At 45.3% G+C, this 16,623-nt stretch overlaps 1 protein-coding gene and 1 long non-coding RNA gene across 3 annotated transcripts in view; one reads left to right on the forward strand and one right to left on the reverse strand.

Annotated features, from left to right (window-relative positions):
• The window catches only part of PCCA (propionyl-CoA carboxylase subunit alpha), a 2,021,650-nt gene that overhangs the window by 1,462,307 nt on the left and 542,720 nt on the right, over window positions 1-16,623 (reverse strand). The gene's annotated exons all lie outside the window — the stretch shown is intronic.
• Window positions 4,533-10,030, forward strand: LOC138249166 (uncharacterized). The gene is made up of 3 exons (XR_011194756.1): window positions 4,533-4,596; window positions 4,700-4,809; window positions 9,911-10,030. It is a non-coding gene; the product is annotated as an uncharacterized lncRNA (long non-coding RNA).

Genomic DNA, 16,623 nt, shown 5'->3' on the forward strand with positions numbered 1-16,623 from the left:
TGTCGAGTGTTTATGTCCGATGAAGGGCCTCATGGAGAGATGGATGCAGTCCAGTCTCTCCACGGGAAGCTTCGGGGCTGTAAGGAGACGGCCTGGGGCAGGATAGGCTGGGGGGGGGGGGGAGGAAGGGGAGGTAGTGTATAAGGAGGGACGGGAACAGGGCTAGGCCTTTTCCACAGCTTGTCACGCTGCAGTCAAGGTTGGACGCCCACCCACCCTACAGGATGACAGCAAGGGTGGTAAGTGTTTGAGTGATAAAAAGAAACTGGGCACGGGGGTTAGAGGGAGAAGTTTATACTGTTTGTATGCCAGGGTTAGGGCAGCTTGCTGTGCAGGCAGTATATGGTGAGGGTGGAGGGTCAGATTTGGGCCTGGCCATCCATCCACCAGGGAAAAAGAAGCAGGTGAAGGATGACAGTGTGGGATGCCTGTTTTCAAGCAGGAGACGAATGCAAAAGGGGGTGATGCGTGTGAGAATGGAAGGGGATGCTGGGTGAACAGAGAAGTGGGGAAGGAAGTGAGATTGGAAGACAAGGGAGCTCAAAGAAAAAAAAAAGTGTTCAATCAAGTTCCAGTTCTGTTAATGTTATGTTATGAAGCAAGCCTGTCCTAATAAATGGCCTTTTAGACCATCGAGAAGGGTGTCGAGTGTTTATGTCCCGATGCAGTGCTGTATTGAGACATGCAGTGCTCTTCGGCTGAGGATGCATATATTTCTGGGTCTCCCCTGCACCTGTGAGTGACTAAGAACGTCGATGCCTGTTTCTTGTGAGCTTGAAAAGATTTGTATTTATTAACCAGCATTAATTTCACAGCAAACATTACATGATATTTAAGGGAGAGTAAAGTACCACACTTCATTTGTTAACAAGGGACAAAACAATCATTTCTGTGTGTTAAATATTAACCTATACAGTTCCTCTTCAGAGTTTTTGTACAGCCGAAACCAAATGCACCTTACAACTTGTGTCGATCCTCGACAACTCAAGAACAGGACACGCATCCAAATACAATCCCTGCTGAAAGTACTGTTGGGTCCCTCGCCTGACAAGTCAGAGGCTAAAACCCCAACGCCCTTTTTTCCTTGCAGAGAAGAGTGTGAAAAGCCCCAAGACACCAACAGTGTTTGGCAACAGTGATTACTACGATAGTTTTTCAGTAGCTGTCCAAGAAAGTTCATAACCCATCACCAAGGTGACTATGGCAATCAGGTCCTTTGCTTCACACACTGACCAGGAGAAAAGCAGCACATGTTCTCAAGAAATCAACAAACAAGCCTGTGCCAGACAGATGAATGACATGCTGATGGTACACATCCTCAGTCTCACAGACCGTCCCCAATCACCAGTTTCCCTAGGGCAGCCCCCCCAAAGCAGGGTGCAAAGAGGAAGTGGTGCGGTTGAAGTCGGAAAAGTGTAGAAATGGTGGTGCACAGCATCTCATAGTTTTCAACTGCCCTTACACACATTTTCCATTTTGCTGAAGCACAGCGTGGCCTGATGTCATTTGTTCCAGGCCTCCCACCCAGAACAAGAGGTTCTAAGGCAGGTACCACTTTATTGCTCGCAACCTACTGCCCCAATTATAGCCAGTGAGTTAGGCAGAATGAGTGAGCACATCAACTCCAGCTGATTCTTTGCCAGTTTACACTTGCTCAAATTAGCATATCATTGCCAGATGAGGTTTTCAAACTCACAAAATGAACTTTTTGGTTCTCATATTTGGTATGCAGCTCATATTTCAATTTCAGGTGTCTGACAATGCCTACTTGTCATTTTTTAGTTAAAAGGGCTCAAAGTGTTCTTTTTTGCTAGATGGGTTCTACAGCAGGAACGATAACTATCGGGATGACTGATGAACCAGCACTTTTAGGGCTATCTGGCCAGTTTGTGCTAGGTAGCTGTTGTAATATTCTCCAGAGTTGCCTTTTTCTTGGAATGATCACCAAAAGGTTGCCCCAAATGTAACACAGCAGCTTTGGTCTTTTTGTCCGTTAAGGACATAGCACCACCAAGGTGGATGTGTTTTTTTAAGGTACAGTAGGTGTATCCAGTGCTTAATTTGGAAAGGAATAAGTGTCTGTACCTAAAGCCCATGGCTGAGCTATTGAAGTTTGGGGTGCCAAGGTTCCATAGACCTGATTCCTCCTCATACACCTCTTGATTACACCACCAGATGCTGCATGCCTCGTTATCTCATTCTTGTAGGTCCTTTTTCATTCCTGCTTTCTCCCTAGTGCCCACTGACCTGGGTCTGGACTACATCCCCTCAAACCCAAACCAAACCACCGGCTCAAATTAAGCACAAGCGTATACCCTTTTGTTCCTAGCAGGGAATGCAATGTGCTTACCGGAGTTCAATTGTGAACTGAGGCTTATGTTTTTCTACTACTTTATCTACTTTGGCTGCTACTTTATTCTTACTATGATGCCTACTGCGCATGACAAAGAAATTGTATGGTGAGCAGGGCATGAGATGCAGACCAGGTTGCAGCATGAATGTGTTCAAAGTTGTTGCACAACTCTAAGAATTTGTAGTATTTTCCCCCTCAATGTGTAAGTTTCCTACTAGATGTGCATCATGCAAACTCTTGCTTGCTGCAGTCCTTAATCCGGATAGTAACGTTAATATGCGGAACACTGTCGTACATTGGGTACTTTTAGTTTGGCTGGCAGAGGAACACTTCTTGCTTTGCACCTGAGAAAATAAGTTTGTCACTTATTTCATTCAGTGGGATTATGTTAACTAAACTTTGTTGTCTTATGTTTTCCAATATGTGGCATTTCTGCAACATTCTCACTGTAATATTTCAACATCAGAAATAGGTCAACTTATCAGGCTAGCTAATGTTTGGTGATACAATCTGAGATGGCAAAAGCATATGTGCTCTACATCCCCTGTAAAATATAAGACTTTCTGGTCTCATGTGAACATGTACAGGAATAAGCAGAGTTACAAGAGGATTCAGAATCCCTCATTGAGGCTTACATGATGACTGAGCTACTGATAGAGTGCTCCATAACCCAGTATCCTTTTACCTTGGGCAGTGGCAACCAACATAATGCATCACCACTGAGCATCCCAATTGGGGGAAAAAACAGCTAACAGTTTCCCCCCCCAAAGTATTCTTTATTCGTTGACATAGTGATCATTTGTAGGTATCAGAGTGAGTAACACTTGGAATACCATTCTTGTACCTCCAGCGGGTGGTTTTATTCAATTTGGGGCAGGTCTAGTTGGTTTCTAAAACAGTGGTACCATTAAATTAGTACAGCGCTTAGTTCTGTGGCATGAGGGTCCACAGTGTGTGTAAATCATTAATAACCTCTCCTTCCTTTATCTTTGCATTAAAAGGTCCATTCCAACCTAGAAGTAGTTGCGTAGTATTTCCAGTACGACATCTGCTATAGCCACTTAGTGTGGAATATCTTGGAAATAGACTTCAATTCCAAGAATCAACTGACATTGCACTACAGGGCTGGTTGTAAGATAGGCACAAGTGCACTTGGCTACTGGTTATTTCTTGCTACTTTATTTTTTTGTAACTTATTTTATAGGGGCTGCTGCGCTCCGAGGGGAGTACAGCGAGCAATGGCACTTGTATATTGCATGAGAAACAAAAGAACCTTAACTTGTTCAGGCAGACTAACTTTCATCCGGCTAAATGCAGATGTTTGATGGATCATTGATAATACTGGAGTAAAGACTGCTACCTAAACTAAGGCATATTTTCCTGTTTGCTGAGAAGGAGACACCTAAAGTCTCAGTTGCTCATATAGTTGGTTAATAGCACTCCATTTAGTCCTTCTTTGGTTTTCAACAATATAATTTATGATTATTTGAAGATTAACACAAGTCTTATTTATATAAGCCAGTTGTAAGCTGTGGAAGCTGGACAGTTGTTGTATTTTTCAGACAGGAAGGGTGTAAGAAGCCTTGCCAGATCTAATGCCTACAGACATTCACCACCCACCCTTCTGTCTACATTACAAGGAGCAAGATGTACCACCACAAGCAACACTAGGATCCAGGCACTGTGTCTTGCTTGCCCATCAGAAACCTGAAATCCACAAATGAAACAGTATTACCAAAGTGGTTACCCAGTGCTTAATCTGTGCTGTTATTTGCTTCTGCTCAGCATTGGCATTCATTTCTAAACATAAGCATCAGCACGCATTTATGAGAGTCCAGCACACGTGGCACTGTGTAATTTCTTTTTCCAGCAGGGCACTTCAGTGTAGCGTTAAAAGTTTAATAAACTTTAAAAAATAGCACTTCAAGGTCATCTCTCCAATTTGATGTGCCTTGGAATAGTCCAAAATGCGACACAGTGAGTGTGCTCATTAGTAGTAATGCTGGCAGGATCTGTGAGTAGCGCTGGCTGCAGTGGGCTCCAGTAAAACACTTTGGCTTTTAGAACTTAATTGTTGGGGTACTGTAATTTCTGAACAAGGACTCCTTTCTGGCTGAGTTTTTCTGAAGAAGGGGTGATGGTAATTTAAGATTAGTGAGCCTACATTCCGGTTGTGGCGGGGTCTTTTTCCCGAGTCGAGGGGATATTGGAAGAAGGTGACAGACGCGGCACTTAAGGGTGTAGTATGTTTATTTTCTTGTTCGTTTGGGATTATAGCACTAACTTTTCCGCCAAACTGTTATTTTCCAAGTCCAAAACTAATATAAAAATCCCTTTTCTTTTCAGGGTTCCTTGGTGTCCCCGGGACGGCCTGGTCCGGTTCGGAGGGAGAGGTCTTGTTCACCCGGTTCTCATGGCCCAGGATTTCCCAAAAACAAAGAAGGAGAAAGGAACAGGTAAGTGGGGAATATGATTTATACACGGTTAATTGGGGTTAGTAAAGAGTGGGAGGAGGAAGGGGGTGGTTCTGTGGAGGAATGTGGGGTTGACTTTTCTTCTGTGACTTCCTTTCGTTGTGCCCTTTTTGTGACCCCCTTACTCTTTTGTTCACTAGTCTGGGTACGGAGGGTGTGGTTATTCTTTATTTAACGGCGTTCCTGTTCAAATGGGCTCCCCTTCTTTACACGACCTCAGCCCTCCCTTCTTAGCCCCCTTAAACGCAGCCAACCACCCAGAACCCCAGCCCCAGCCCCGGTACGCTCGTACCTGACTTGGCCACGCCCCTCCAGGGACGTGGCCGGCTTGTAGGGGATCTCCCTACTTCGCCTCGGCAGGGGCGGGAGGCGCCCAAGGGTTTTCGCTCTCCGTCCGTTGTTCCTCGTCTCCGGCGGGGTTTCCCTTCTCTCTGGGTGGTCCGTGGCGTTCGTCTCTCCGGCTCTCCTTGACGTCGGCGTCTTCCTCTGGGTCCCGCGGCGCTTTTCTTTTGTCAGCTGTTCTCGTCTGACGGATGACGTTGGACGTCATCACGTCAGGAATCCCTCGGGTGCCCCCGGGGTATCCGCCGGCGGTCGTTCGCTCCGACGGAGAACTGGCGTCCGGAGGCGCCCGGTTACACATCCCCTCACATGAATGAGGCTGATCGAGCCCCACCAGATCCGGAAACCGGGACAAATAGTCAGCCTGACCCATGAGGTCACCAGGGAGGTGGCAAACCTGGAAGGAGAAAGGTTGGAGTTCTATGAACCATCTCAATATACGATTGTTGGTATTCTTGTATCTTGAGAGCCACGTAAGGGGTGCATGGTCTGTATACAGTAGGAAAGGTCTGCCCAAAAGATAGTATTGGAGACTTTCGATAGCCCACTTAATGGCAAGACATTCCCGCTCTATAATGGGGTATCTCTGCTCCCTGGGAAATAGCTTACGGCTAATAAAGACGACGGGATGGTTCACTCCGTCTTCATCCTTTTGAAAAAGAACGGCCCCTACCCCCACATCGGAGGCATCCGTTTGGAGGTGAAAGGGTTTGTCAAACTCAGGACATTTCAATATCGGTTGAGTGGTGAGACACCTTTGCAAGGTATGATAACTATGAAGTTGAGTCGGGTCTAGTTGTGGGATGTTGTTGGGCTGTCCTTTTCTTAAAAGATTGGTTAGGGGGGCAGCCAAACTGGAATAGTGGAGAATGAACCTTCGATAGTACCCCACTAGACCTAAAAAGGAACGAATTCCCTTCTTCGTGGTGGGAGCACTGGTGTGTAGGATGGCTTCGATTTTATTCTTTTGGGGTCGAAGTATACCGTTGCTAATGTGATAACCCAGGTAGGAGATCTCACTAAAAGCCAGTCGGCTCTTGGCGGGGTTGGCTGTCAGTCCGGCCTTCCCTAAAGCCGAGAAGATGTGGTCTATGTGGGCCACATGGTCTTCCCAGGTCTCACTGAAAATAACGATGTCATCCAGATAGGCCGCCGCGTATCGGGTATGAGGTCGTAATATGGTATCCATGAGACGTTGGAAGGTGGCGGGGGCGCCATGTAACCCGAAAGGGAGAACCTTAAAGTGATACAATCCGGAGGGAGTAGCGAAAGCCGTCTTTTCCTTGTCTTCGGGACCCAACGGGATCTGCCAATACCCCTTGGTCAAGTCAAGGGTAGACATGTATTTCGCTTTCCCCAATCTTTCTAAGAGCTCATCTATCCTTGGAAGGGGATAGGTGTCAAATTGTGATATGGAATTGACCTGTCTAAAGTCAATACAGAAACGTATAGACCCATCAGGTTTGGGCACCAATACCACGGGCGAACACCAGGGGCTGTGGGAAGGTTCTATGATGTCTAGATCTAACATCTTCTCGATTTCGTTTTCTACGAGGGTTTTCCTAGATTCAGGAATACGATAAGGTTTTAGTCGCACGGTCTTCCCAGGTGGTGTGAGGATTTGATGACGTACCAATCGTGTCCTCCCGGGCATCGAGGAGAACACCTGAACGTGTTTATCGAAGAGATTCTTCAACTGTCTATTTTGTTGAATCGAGATCTCTGTATTAATGAGAGGAACCTCCCTCTCGCCAGGGGGATCAGTGGGGCACCACCCTATCTCTAGTTCTTTGACGGTATTAATTAGGCAGCCATGCCTTGGGTCGTTCGGAGGTTCTTCCCATCTTTTTAATAGGTTAACATGGAAGATCTGTGACCTAGGGGGGGTATCGTTAAGCTGAATTTTATAAGTTACGAGAGTTACTAGCCCTGTTACGGTGTAGGGTCCCTGCCACTTGGCCAACAATTTGTTATCTGAACTGGGAAGAAGAACTAGCACTTTATCTCCTAGGGAAAAGGACCTCAATTGGGTATTCCGATCATAATTCCTTTTCTGCTTGTCCTGGGCCCTCTCCATGTGTTCCCTTACGCTTTCCCATACTGTATGCAGGTGGGTTTTTAACTCATGTGCGTATTTTAGAATGTTTTTTTCCCCCGTCTTCTTCTTCCCACATCTCCGCGGCCATATCTAGTAGGGTCCGTGGTTGTCGCCCAAACAACAGCTCAAACGGACTATGGCCCGTAGAGGCTTGTTCGTGTGTCCTGATTGCGTATAATACTAAGGGGAGTTTCCTATCCCAGTCCTTACCTGTCTCCGAGATAGCTTTCTTTAATAGTGTTTTGAGGGTACGGTTGTATCTCTCCACCAAACCATCGGTTTGTGGATGATAGACCGACGTCCGTAATTGTTTAATCCCCAATAACTGACATATTTGTGTCATCAGGTTGGACATAAATTGGGTCCCTTGGTCCGTTAGGATTTCTCGAGGAAACCCAATTCGGGAGAAGAACCCTATCATGGCGTGTGCAACACTCTTGGTGTTAATACTAGAGAGGGGAATAGCCTCAGGGTATCTTGTGGCGTAATCCACTAATACCAATATATAATGATATCCTCTCGACGAGGGCAGAAGAGGGCAAACGAGGTCCATCCCTATTCTGGAGAAGGGGACATCAATGATGGGGAGGGGTTGTAAAGGGGCTTTTCTCCGTGAGCCTGGGTCAATCAATTGGCATTTTGGACATTGTTGACAGAACTTCCTAATCTGGGAAAATACCCCTGGCCAGTAAAATTTCCTGAACAAATACTCCTCGGTTTTCTCCCTCCCATAGTGTCCACCCCCTGGCTGGCTGTGTGCTAAGTGTAGAACTTGTTGTCTATAAGGCTCTGGAACTATAAACTGTTTCTTTTCGTCTTCGTCTTTGTATGTGACTCGGTATAATAGGTCCTTAACTACGGTGAACGAGGGACCCTTATCCTGGGGTTTCCGTGGCCGTGCACTTTTCCATGCATGAATTAAACTGGGGTCTTCTCTCTGAGAAGTCTGGAAACTGGGAAGAGCAGTGAGGGCGAGGACCTTTGTAATTACCCGGGGCGTGCTGGAGAAGTCTTGGGTATAGGCTTTCTTAATTATTCTTTTCTCCTTCCGGGAGAGTTTAGGTCGTACCCTCGGAGGTGATAGAGGCATATTGGAGAAAGGAGCGTCTTTCCACCAGTTGTTAGTTTCTTCGAGCTGTCTGAGGCTGTCTAGGAGTTGTGGGAACTCCGAAAAGTCAGTTCCTATAATAGCTTCTTCAACCAGTTGCTCTACTAAACCCACTCTTATGGGTATTTCTTTTCCTCCCCCAAGTGAGGGTTGTCCAGATTAGGGGATATTCTCTGGTTTCTCCATGGATACAACAGATTGATACCGTGAGTCCCGAAGTGTAGCGATGGGCGTCGAACAACCCGGCCCTGACCACAGATTGGCTACATCCTGAATCGATGAGGGCCACTGTGTTTTTCCCATTGATAATTAGTCTCTTTTTATATGGGGTGTCTCTTCTCCCTGTATAAAAGACTCTTCCCCTAGTGACCCCTATTTCCATGGGTTCCGGTTTTTCTGTTTTCAGGGGGCAACCTCGAGCTATGTGACCCCATTCCCCGCAACTGAAACACTGAGGTTGTTATATATAGGGCCTATCCAGTCCCCGGGTTTTCCCTATGTCCTCATTGATTCTTCGTCCCCCTGTCGAGGATGTTCCCGAACCCAGACGCAGGGGACTAGGTGTTGACCGAGGGGGGTTTACTTTGAACTCAAGGGAGCGATGAAAGGCGCAGGCCAACTCGATGGTAGCATTGGTATCTGGGTTTGGATGTTGTTTGATCCAGTTGCGTGTAGACGGAGGCAGCGCGTCCAGGTATTTCTCTAAGAGCACGATCTCAATAATGTCTTCCCGATTTGTCCCTATGGGACCCAACCATTTGAGACCCAGGTCTTTGATCCAAAAATATAGGGCCCGGGGATTTTCGTTGGGCCCCCACTTAGCTTTTCTAAACCGGACGCGATAATGTTCAGAATCAAAACCCACCCGTTCTAAGATGCTCTTTTTAATATCCCTATAGGGGGTTATTCCACCGGGGTTTACCGCTTGATAGGCGGCTTGGAGAGTCCCCGTCAATAAGGGGGCGATATATTGGCCCCATCGCTCCTGAGGCCAAGTAGCGGAAGTAGCAACTCGTTCAAAATTGGTGAAAAAGGCATCGGGGTCTTCACCTTCTTGATATCGTTGTAAGACCGAACTGGGCACATTCGGGTGTACGCGGGTAGCAGCGATGGTATCTGTGAGATTCTTAATGGCGGTTTCGTGAACCAACTGGTTGTTGGCCATTATGGTGGCCTGACTCTTAAGGGCATTTTGTAGTGCCTCTCTTTCCAATTTGGCCTCTTTTTGTTGCTCTTCCCACACTAATTGCAGGTGTCTTTGTCCGGAGGCCAACTGTTGCATCATATCGGATATGGTACACTTCTCCTCCATGGTTGGGAAGTCTCTGTCGCCTATTCCAATATCCCACTTCTGACACCACTGTGGCGGGGTCTTTTTCCCGAGTCGAGGGGATATTGGAAGAAGGTGACAGACGCGGCACTTAAGGGTGTAGTATGTTTATTTTCTTGTTCGTTTGGGATTATAGCACTAATTTTTCCGCCAAACTGTTATTTTCCAAGTCCAAAACTAATATAAAAATCCCTTTTCTTTTCAGGGTTCCTTGGTGTCCCCGGGACGGCCTGGTCCGGTTCGGAGGGAGAGGTCTTGTTCACCCGGTTCTCATGGCCCAGGATTTCCCAAAAACAAAGAAGGAGAAAGGAACAGGTAAGTGGGGAATATGATTTATACACGGTTAATTGGGGTTAGTAAAGAGTGGGAGGAGGAAGGGGGTGGTTCTGTGGAGGAATGTGGGGTTTACTTTTCTTCTGTGACTTCCTTTCGTTGTGCCCTTTTTGTGACCCCCTTACTCTTTTGTTCACTAGTCTGGGTACGGAGGGTGTGGTTATTCTTTATTTAACGGCGTTCCTGTTCAAATGGGCTCCCCTTCTTTACACGACCTCAGCCCTCCCTTCTTAGCCCCCTTAAACGCAGCCAACCACCCAGAACCCCAGCCCCAGCACGCTCGTACCCGACTTGGCCACGCCCCTCCAGGGACGTGGCCGGCTTGTAGGGGATCTCCCGACTTCGCCTCGGCAGGGGCGGGAGGCGCCCAAGGGTTTTCGCTCTCCGTCCGTTGTTCCTCGTCTCCGGCGGGGTTTCCCTTCTCTCTGGGTGGTCCGTGGCGTTCGTCTCTCCGGCTCTCCTTGACGTCGGCGTCTTCCTCTGGGTCCCGCGGCGCTTTTCTTTTGTCGGCTGTTCTCGTCTGACGGATGACGTTGGACGTCATCACGTCAGGAATCCCTCGGGTGCCCCCGGGGTATCCGCCGGCGGTCGTTCGCTCTGACGGAGAACCGGCGTCCGGAGGCGCCCGGTTACAGGTTTCCTAACAATACCAATTTGCAGTGTGACACGCTACTAGGTATGTTGTGTGCCATTTGCTGGAAAAGGTGTAGAGAATGCAGACAGTGGAATATTACAACAATCTATCTTTAAGTGGAATCTTTTTGATAAACTCAAAAGCTGCCTGGCAGCATCTCTGTTCCCGACTCTCATGCTTATGTATTTCACTGTATCCTGGGTCTAGATCATTCACAGAAAAAAACACTTAATTAAAATGCAGACTTCCATACATGTCTGTGATTAATAAAAGCAAAATGTATAAAACAAAAGGTACTGTTATTATTTAGGATAACAATTGGGCTGCCTTAGAACCTTTAGAACTGTATTTTGCTGAACCCTTCAACGCTATTTTGTTACATTACTGTATTATCTACTGGCTGTAGCATGACCACTTTGTAATTTGCATTTGCACTTCATATACTGTAACTTGCTAACTTGCCTCTTCTGACACCCTCCTTCCCAGTTCCTGCTGCGTTGCACCTTAAGAGTTCTTTGACATGCTAGCAATGACACTGCACATAGAAAGAGTTCTTGGACTTAAGGGCAGCACGTTAAGCAGTAACTAAAAGGTTTCAGATAAAATGGTACCCTTAACATTCAGACGTGTTCACTCCCCTCCCTCCCCAATACGAAGCCAAGTGGAAACGGCAGAGTTCAGAGATCACTTGCGCGCTCTGATCTCCAGTCACCTAGATCTAATGTCCCACAGGAGAAGGGAAGTAACGATTAAGATTAAGAAGAAAACCATACATCAGCTTCCTTTCGCTGAAAAAATAATCTTACTCACACCTGAACCGTTTTTTTTATGTCTCTGTTTTGCGAAATATATTATAGTGCACATTACATGAAAACAGCAACAGTGGTACCCAGATCCTTGCAGTCAAATGTAGAGCCAATTCTTAGCTAACAGTAGAGTATCTAGAAGAGGCGTTAACAGTAGCTCTGCTGGGCAGGCTGTTCTTCTGATCCGGTTTATCCACTGCCAGGGTCCTGAATAGATCCTGGTCATTCACATGAACTGAAAATCTAGGCTAGCAGAATTTTAATATATTTTAGAGCTTGGAACCACCCAAACTGCCTGCTGGTGCGTTATGGGGAAAGTCGCTCCAAAAAAGGGGTAGGAGGGCCTGGAGTTAGTGCTGCTCCACCCACGAATAACAAACGGAGTAAGAAATAAATTATCTATGAGGGACAAAAGAAAAAAAATACTTCTGCAAACATCTGACGTGAAAATATAAACTGAGGAACATCTTTTTTTTTTTTTTTTTTTTTTTTAATTAAAGGACATTTCACAAAAACAGGTATCAAAATGTTAATTTGTTCCCTAAGGAGCATATGGAAGAGATGGCTGCAATCGTGCTACACTGATCAGATCAATTAGCATTTGCAATAGGTTAATGAAAACAACCAAAAACTCAAAGCACATGTTCTTTGTAATTGCAGCGTATCACCAAGCACAGCCATACATCTGCTATCCACAGCCAACTAAAAATGCTCCAGTGGTACCTAAAAGTGATGCGTAGAGCCTAAAACAACACAGATTTTCAGGATAACCACTAACAATAAAAATAATTTTGTATTTAGATAAACTATAAATGCATACAGAAATGCAAAACGATGCAGAAAGCCATATGCTGCCCATGATCAATGTAACTCTTTAGTATTCCTTATATTGTGGAAGGGACAAACACTTGTTTGATAAAGCCAGTAAATCAGTGGTGTAACAAAGGCCTCCGCAGCCCCTGTAGTGCAGGGGGCCCTGAGCTCCCTCCAGCCCCAAGGGGGCACGACATTTTTTTAAAAACCCCAAAATAATAAAAGCAATTAAAATGTCAGGGGGTCGGCTCTCTAACACATGGGCCAACCCCATGTGGGCTCAAATTTCTTTTTTGGCAAGTGTGTGGTTCCTCAGGGGCGCCCCCCAAAGGACATACACATTTGCAAAAAATAAAGATATATATATACACACACACACACTCACCCATACATAGGTATATACACATATGTGCACACACATAGGTACACACACACACACACACACGTCGGAGACTACTATATTCAGAATAACAACGAGGAGCAGGATATAATAAGATAGCACTGTGCTGATCCTATGCTTAAAAACTTTGCTAGATAAACAGACATTTGAGGTGAGAAAATCTAGAGTGTAGCTGGTGTTGTTGAGTGATCCTTATTGGAGCTGCTCTCCACCTAAATTTGGTAACTACCCAGAGTTCTCCTTTGTGTTTTGCACAATTTATGTGTCACTCTAACCCTGAAAGGGTCTTGTTTTGACTTATACTGGGTGCTCCCTTGTGTCTGGACAAAGCTAACCCCCCTCTGAAGAGCTCTAATGAGAGCAAAACACGTGTCAGGGGTTGCTTTACTCATTCCAGGTTGGCTTGGATGGTATTTGACCAGTCCAAAGCTTTAATACTGTGACTGGAGTGGTAAATGGCTTTTGCCATTTTACAGCACAGCAAGGATGATACTGTGTCAGTCCTATGCTTAAAGATTGTGCTGCATGAATGGCAAAATACTTTTTTCCTATCTAGCTCGGCGTGAACGGCACTGTGCTGATCCTATGCTTAAAAACTTTGCTAGATAAACAGACATTTGAGGTGAGCAAATCTAGAGAGTCGCTGGTGCTGTAGAGTGCTCCTTATTGGAGCTGCTCTCCACCTAAATTTGGGAACTACCCAGAGTTCTCCTTTGTGTTTTGTGTATATTATTATATATATATCTGTATATCTATATCTATATATATATCTCAACAAAAGCCGCTCAGTTTATGGCACCGCGCTCTTCTTAACCGGTGATCGAACCGAGGAAAAACCATACCCTCAATTAAATATTAGCAAAAACAACGTGGGTAGAGCACTCCACCAAGGATTATATATGAATTATTTATTAATTGACTGCGAAGAAAAAGAACAACGCGTTTCGACCAACACGGTCTTTGTCGAGTTCTGAATTCTACACTCCATTCACATCTTCTTTATAGCTAATCACCTATTAACCAAACTAATGCATTTTGGGACTGGTAGTCCAATTAAACAAAAAGCAAAAAGTAAGTTATTTAAACATAACACATTATATCCTGTTACAATGTTCACACTGGTAATTATCTTTGTGTTCGCAAAATATATTGTCGCCAGATATTGTTTCGCAAAGTATTAAACAAAAACAAATCATTAGATCAACAGAGGTCAAAATTATATAAATACGTTTATGACTCGGAATGCGACTAGTTTACCCTGTCTCTTCATAATCCTAATATTGACCTCCTCCTTATATATTTAACTCAAATCACACAATATGTATATTAATTAGTTTACTTTAGTCTACTGGTTATACAATCAATTATACAGCTATTAGAAAGGCTACTTTCCAAGTCAAGAATTGGATTTGACAAGAATGCATGGGTTCAAATGGTGGACCCATGAGTCGTGTTAGTACAATATTAAGATTCCACGAAGGTACTGGTGGTGTTCTTGGGGGTATGATTCTTTTTAGTCCCTCCATAAAGGCTTTGATAACTGGGATTCTAAAAAGCGATTTTGTACGTGTAATCTGCAAATAAGCAGATATTGCAGTGAGATGGATTTTAATGGAAGAAAAAGCAAGATTTGCTTTTTGTAAGTGTAGTAAATAACCTACAATGTTTTGTATAGAGGCGTTTAGCAGCGTAATTTGATTAGCCTGGCAGTAGAAAACAAACCTTTTCCATTTATTAGCGTAACAATGCCTTGTTGTGGGTTTTCTTGCTTGTTTAATGACCTCCATACACTCTTTTGAGAGGTTTAGATATCCGAATTCTAAGATTTCAGGAGCCAGATTGTTAGGTTGAGCGATGCTGGATTTGGGTGCCTGATCTGTTGTTTGTGTTGTGTTAACAGATCTGGTCTGTTTGGTAGTTTGATGTACAGTACTACCAAGAAGTCCAACAGTGTGGTGTACCACGGTTGGCGAGCCCACATTGGCGCTATGAGTATTAGTTTGAGTTTGTTTTGACTCAGTTTGTTAACCAGAAAAGGGATGAGAGGGAGACGGGGAAAAGCGTAAGCAAATATCCCTGACCAGCTGATCCACAGAGCATTGCCCTTGGACTGAGGGTGTGGGTATCTGGACACGAAGTTTTGGCATTTTGCGTTTTCTTTTGTTGCAAACAGATCTATGTTTGGTGTCCCCCCAGTGGTAGAAGTGGTCTTTTAGAATTTGGGGATGTATTTCCCATTCGTGAGACTGTTGGTGATCTCGACTGAGATTGTCGGCTAGCTGATTGTGAATGCCTGGTATATATTGTGCTATCAGGTGAATGTTGTTGTGAATTGCCCAGTGCCAATTTTTTTGCGCTAGGATACACAGTTGTGACGAGTGCATCCCCCCTTGTTTGTTTAAATAATACATTGTTGTCATATTGTCTGTCTTGACAAGGATATGTTTGTGGGCAAGAAGGGGCTGAAAAGCTTTTAGTGCTTGGAAGACTGCTAGCAGTTCTAAATGATTTATGTGAAGCTGTTTTTGCTGTTTCTCCCATTGACCTTGTATGCTGTGATTGTGGAGGTGTGCTCCCCACCCAATCATGGAGGTGTCTGTTGTGATAATGGCGTGAGGTACTGGGTCTTGAAAAGGCCGCCCTTTGTTTAAATTTACAGGGTTCCACAATTGAAGCGAAGAGTGTGTTTGGCGGTCTATCAACACTAGATCTTGGAGTTGACCCTGTGCCTGCGTCCATTGTTTTGCTAGGCACTGTTGTAAGGGCAGCATGTGTAGTCTTGCATTTGGGACAATAGCTATGCATGAGGACATCATGCCTAGCAGTTTCATCACAAACCTGACCGTGTATTGTTGGTTTGATTGCATGCTTGATTTTATATTTCGAAACGACTGGACTCTTTGTGGACTTGGAGTGGCAATTGCTTGTTGAGTGTTGCTCCCAAGTATTGTTGTATATGGGATGGTTGTAAATGTGATTTTTGGTAATTTATAGAAAACCCTAGTTTGTGCATAGTATCTATTACATATTGCGTTTGATTTTGACATTGTTGTTGAGTGTTGGCTTTTATTAGCCAATCGTCTAGATACGGGAATACGTGCATGTGATTTCTCCTTATAAGAGCTGCTACTACGGCTAGGCATTTTGTAAATACTCTGGGGGCCGTTGTTATTCTGAATGGCAACACTTTGAATTGGTAATGTTTGCCTTGTATTACAAACCTGAGGTATTTCCTGTGAGATGGATGGATGGGTATGTGAAAATACGCATCCTTTAGTTCCAGTGTTGTCATGTACTCCCCTTGTTTTAGTAAAGGGACTACATCCTGTAGTGTTACCATGTGGAAATGATCTGATCATGCGCCCTCTTCAGCGAATCCATCGCTGACTTCATCTCCCCGCACGCCCTAGCCTCGCCGGACTACATCCTCCTCGTAGACCTCAACTTCCACCTGGAGCAGAACAATGACCCCAACACCACCACCCTGCACGACAACCTTGCCAACCTCGGTCTCAAGCAACTAGTGAACACCCCCACCCACATCGTCGGACACACGCTCGACCCCATCTTCTCCGCCAGCAACCACATAGCCACTCCTCCGTAATTCACTGGACTGACCACAGATGTGTCCACTTCACCTTCAGACACAAGACTCTCCACCTCCGCACACAACCCATCCCACGCAGATATTGGAACAAAATCCCCACGGAACAGCTTCTCTCCACTCTCAGTCACAACCAACCCACCTTCTCCACCGACCCCAACAACGCAGCCCTCAGCCTCACTCATTGGATCACCAACTGCGCGGACAACCTCGCACCCCTCAGATGCCTCCCAAGACATACCAGCACCAGGAAACCTCAATGGTTGACGGACACCCTCAAGGAATACAAAAAAATCTGCCGTACCCTCGAGAAAGCCTGGTGCAAAGA

Source organism: Pleurodeles waltl, chromosome 8 (genome assembly GCF_031143425.1).
Source record: "Pleurodeles waltl isolate 20211129_DDA chromosome 8, aPleWal1.hap1.20221129, whole genome shotgun sequence".
NCBI lineage: Eukaryota > Metazoa > Chordata > Amphibia > Caudata > Salamandridae > Pleurodeles > Pleurodeles waltl.